Source organism: Mustelus asterias, unplaced genomic scaffold, assembly GCF_964213995.1.
Source record: "Mustelus asterias unplaced genomic scaffold, sMusAst1.hap1.1 HAP1_SCAFFOLD_578, whole genome shotgun sequence".
NCBI classification, from domain to species: Eukaryota; Metazoa; Chordata; class Chondrichthyes; order Carcharhiniformes; family Triakidae; genus Mustelus; species Mustelus asterias.
In genome coordinates, this window is record NW_027590528.1 from 137,753 (window position 1) to 144,119 (window position 6,367).

Below are 6,367 nucleotides of genomic sequence, written 5' to 3' on the forward strand. Positions count from 1 at the left end.
ATTCACTTTGTGATAATGTGATAGATTAATTCTGTGATGATCTGATACATTCACTCTGTGATAATCTGCTACATACACTGTGTCAATTTGATGTATTCACTCTGTGGTGTTCCGATACATTCACTCTGTGACAATCTGATACATTCACTCTGGGATGATCTGATACATTCACTCTGTGATAATCTGATACACTCACTCTGTGACAATCTGATACATTCACTCTGTGATAATCTGATACATTCAGTGTGTGATAATCTGATACATTCACTCTGTGATGATCTGATACGTTCACTCTGTAATGATCTGATTCATTCACTCTGTGATGATCTGATACATTCACTCTGTGATAATCTGATACATTCACTCTGTGATGATCTGATACGTACACTCTGCGATCATTTGATACATTCACTCTGTGACAATCTGATACATTCACTCTGTGACAATGTGATACATTCACTCTGTGACAACCTGATACATTCACTCTGTGACAATCTGATACATTCACTCTGTGACAATCTGATACGTTCACTCTGTGACAATCTGATACATTCACTCTGTGACAACCTGATACATTCAGTCTCTGATAATCTGATACATTCACTCTGTGATAATCTGATACTTCTCTCTCGCTGATGATCTGATCCATTCACTCTCGCTGATGATCTGATACATTCACTCTGTGACAATCTGATACATTCACTCTGTGATGATCTGATACATTCACTCTCGCTGATAATCTGATACATTCACTCTGTGACAATCTGATACATTCACTCTGTGACGATCTGATACATTCACTCTGTGATGATTTGATACATTCACTCTGTGATAATTTGATGCATTCTCTCTGTGATGATCTGATACTTTCACTCTGTGACCATCTGATACATTCACTCTGTGATAATCTGATACATTCACTCTGTGATAATCTGATACATTCACTCTGTGATAATCTGATACTTCTCTCTCGCTGATGATCTGATACATTCACTCTCGCTGATGATCTGATACATTCACTCTGTGACAATCTGATGCATTCACTCTGTGATGATCTGATACATTCACTCTCGCTGATAATCTGATACATTCACTCTGTGACAATCTGATACATTCAATCTGTGACAATCTGATACATTCACTCTGTGATGATCTGATACATTCACTCTGTGATAATCTGATACATTCACCCTGTGGTAATCTGATACATTCACTCTGTGACAATCTGATACATTCACTCTGTGATAATCTGATACATTCACTCTGTGACAATCTGATACGTTCACTCTGTGATAATCTGATACATTCATTCTGTGACAATCTGATACGTTCACTCTGTGATAATCTGATGCATTCACTCTGTGATGATCTGATACATTCACTCTCGCTGATAATCTGATACATTCACTCTGTGACAATCTGATACATTCACTCTGTGACGATCTGATACATTCACTCTGTGATGATTTGATACATTCACTCTGTGATAATCTGATGCATTCTCTCTGTGATGATCTGATACTTTCACTCTGTGACCATCTGATACATTCACTCTGTGATAATCTGATACATTCACTCTGTGATAATCTGATACATTCACTCTGTGATAATCTGATACTTCTCTCTCGCTGATGATCTGATACATTCACTCTCGCTGATGATCTGATACATTCACTCTGTGACAATCTGATGCATTCACTCTGTGATGATCTGATACATTCACTCTGTGACAATCTGATACATTCACTCTGTGACAATCTGATAGATTCACTCCGTGATAATCTGATACATTCACACTGTGACAATCTGATACATTCACTCTGTGACAATCTGATACATTCACTCTGTGACAATCTGATACATTCACTCTGTGATAATCTGATACATTCACTCTGTGGTAATCTGATTCATTCACTCTGTGACAATCTGATACATTCACTCTGTGATGATCTGATACATTCACTTTGTGATAATCTGCTACATTCACTCTGTGACAATCTGATACATTCACTCTGTGACAATCTGATACATTCACTCTGTGATAATCTGATACATTCACTCTGTGATGATTTGATACATTCACTCTGTGATAATCTGATACATTCTCTCTCTCTGATGATCTGATACATTCACTCTGTGACAATCTGATACATTCTCTCTCTCTGATGATCTGATACATTCACTCTGTGACAATTTGATACATTCACTCTGTGATGATCTGATACATTCACTCTCGCTGATAATCTGATACATTCACTCTGTGACAATCTGATACATTCACTCTGTGATAATCTGATACATTCACTCTGTGGTAATCTGATTCATTCACTCTGTGACAATCTGATACATTCACTCTGTGATGATCTGATACATTCACTCTGTGATAATCTGATACATTCACTCTGTGATGATCTGATACATTCTCTCTGTGATGATCTGATACATTCACTCTGTGATGATCTGATACATTCACTCTGTGATAATCTGATACATTCACTCTGTGATGATCTGATACATTCTCTCTGTGATGATCTGATACATTCATTCTGTGACAATCTGATACATTCACTCTGTGATAATCTGATACATTCAGTGTGTGATAATCTGATACATTCAATCTGTGATGATCTGATACATTCACTCTGTGATAATCTAATACATTCAGTGTGTGATAATCTGATACATTCACTCTGTGATGATCTGATACATTCACTCTGTGATGATCTGATCCATTCATTCTGTGACAATCTGATACATTCACTCGGTGATGATCTGATAAATTCACTTTGTGATAATGTGATAGATTCATTCTGTGATGATCTGATACATTCACTCTGTGATAATCTGCTACATACACTGTGTCAATTTGATGTATTCACTCTGTGGTGTTCCGATACATTCACTCTGTGACAATCTGATACATTCACTCTGGGATGATCTGATACATTCACTCTGTGATAATCTGATACACTCACTCTGTGACAATCTGATACATTCACTCTGTGATAATCTGATACATTCAGTGTGTGATAATCTGATACATTCACTCTGTGATGATCTGATACGTTCACTCTGTAATGATCTGATTCATTCACTCTGTGATGATCTGATACATTCACTCTGTGATAATCTGATACATTCACTCTGTGATGATCTGATACGTACACTCTGCGATCATTTGATACATTCACTCTGTGACAATCTGATACATTCACTCTGTGACAATGTGATACATTCACTCTGTGACAACCTGATACATTCACTCTGTGACAATCTGATACATTCACTCTGTGACAATCTGATACGTTCACTCTGTGACAATCTGATACATTCACTCTGTGACAACCTGATACATTCAGTCTCTGATAATCTGATACATTCACTCTGTGATAATCTGATACTTCTCTCTCGCTGATGATCTGATCCATTCACTCTCGCTGATGATCTGATACATTCACTCTGTGACAATCTGATACATTCACTCTGTGATGATCTGATACATTCACTCTCGCTGATAATCTGATACATTCACTCTGTGACAATCTGATACATTCACTCTGTGACGATCTGATACATTCACTCTGTGATGATTTGATACATTCACTCTGTGATAATTTGATGCATTCTCTCTGTGATGATCTGATACTTTCACTCTGTGACCATCTGATACATTCACTCTGTGATAATCTGATACATTCACTCTGTGATAATCTGATACATTCACTCTGTGATAATCTGATACTTCTCTCTCGCTGATGATCTGATACATTCACTCTCGCTGATGATCTGATACATTCACTCTGTGACAATCTGATGCATTCACTCTGTGATGATCTGATACATTCACTCTCGCTGATAATCTGATACATTCACTCTGTGACAATCTGATACATTCAATCTGTGACAATCTGATACATTCACTCTGTGATGATCTGATACATTCACTCTGTGATAATCTGATACATTCACCCTGTGGTAATCTGATACATTCACTCTGTGACAATCTGATACATTCACTCTGTGATAATCTGATACATTCACTCTGTGACAATCTGATACGTTCACTCTGTGATAATCTGATACATTCATTCTGTGACAATCTGATACGTTCACTCTGTGATAATCTGATGCATTCACTCTGTGATGATCTGATACATTCACTCTCGCTGATAATCTGATACATTCACTCTGTGACAATCTGATACATTCACTCTGTGACGATCTGATACATTCACTCTGTGATGATTTGATACATTCACTCTGTGATAATTTGATGCATTCTCTCTGTGATGATCTGATACTTTCACTCTGTGACCATCTGATACATTCACTCTGTGATAATCTGATACATTCACTCTGTGATAATCTGATACATTCACTCTGTGATAATCTGATACTTCTCTCTCGCTGATGATCTGATACATTCACTCTCGCTGATGATCTGATACATTCACTCTGTGACAATCTGATGCATTCACTCTGTGATGATCTGATACATTCACTCTCGCTGATAATCTGATACATTCACTCTGTGACAATCTGATACATTCAATCTGTGACAATCTGATACATTCACTCTGTGATGATCTGATACATTCACTCTGTGATAATCTGATACATTCACCCTGTGGTAATCTGATACATTCACTCTGTGACAATCTGATACATTCACTCTGTGATAATCTGATACATTCACTCTGTGACAATCTGATACGTTCACTCTGTGATAATCTGATACATTCATTCTGTGACAATCTGATACGTTCACTCTGCGATAATCTGATGCATTCACTCTGTGATGATCTGATACATTCACTCTCGCTGATAATCTGATACATTCACTCTGTGACAATCTGATACATTCACTCTGTGACGATCTGATACATTCACTCTGTGATGATTTGATACATTCACTCTGTGATAATCTGATGCATTCTCTCTGTGATGATCTGATACTTTCACTCTGTGACCATCTGATACATTCACTCTGTGATAATCTGATACATTCACTCTGTGATAATCTGATACATTCACTCTGTGATAATCTGATACTTCTCTCTCGCTGATGATCTGATACATTCACTCTCGCTGATGATCTGATACATTCACTCTGTGACAATCTGATGCATTCACTCTGTGATGATCTGATACATTCACTCTGTGACAATCTGATACATTCACTCTGTGACAATCTGATAGATTCAGTCCGTGATAATCTGATACATTCACACTGTGACAATCTGATACATTCACTCTGTGACAATCTGATACATTCACTCTGTGACAATCTGATACATTCACTCTGTGATAATCTGATACATTCATTCTGTGATAATCTGATACATTCATTCTGTGATAATCTGATACATTCATTCTGTGATAATCTGATACATTCACTCTGTGACAATCTGATACATTCACTCTGTGACAATCTGATACATTCACTCTGTGACAATCTGATACATTCACTCTGTGATAATCTGATACATTCATTCTGTGATATCCTGATACATTCATTCTGTGATAATCTGATACATTCATTCTGTGATAATCTGATACATTCACTCTGTGACAATCTGATACATTCACTCTGTGACAATCTGATACATTCACTCTGTGATAATCTGATACATTCATTCTGTGATATCCTGATACATTCATTCTGTGATAATCTGATACATTCTCTCTCTCTGATGATCTGATACATTCACTCTGTGACAATCTGATACATTCTCTCTCTCTGATGATCTGATACATTCACTCTGTGACAATTTGATACATTCACTCTGTGATGATCTGATACATTCACTCTCGCTGATAATCTGATACATTCACTCTGTGACAATCTGATACATTCACTCTGTGATAATCTGATACATTCACTCTGTGGTAATCTGATTCATTCACTCTGTGACAATCTGATACATTCACTCTGTGATGATCTGATACATTCACTCTGTGATAATCTGATACATTCACTCTGTGATGATCTGATACATTCTCTCTGTGATGATCTGATACATTCACTCTGTGATGATCTGATACATTCACTCTGTGATAATCTGATACATTCACTCTGTGATGATCTGATACATTCTCTCTGTGATGATCTGATACATTCATTCTGTGACAATCTGATACATTCACTCTGTGATAATCTGATACATTCAGTGTGTGATAATCTGATACATTCAATATGTGATGATCTGATACATTCACTCTGTGATAATCTAATACATTCCGTGTGTGATAATCTGATACATTCACTCTGTGATGATCTGATACATTCACTCTGTGATGATCTGATCCATTCATTCTGTGACAATCTGATACATTCACTCGGTGATGATCTGATAAATTCACTTTG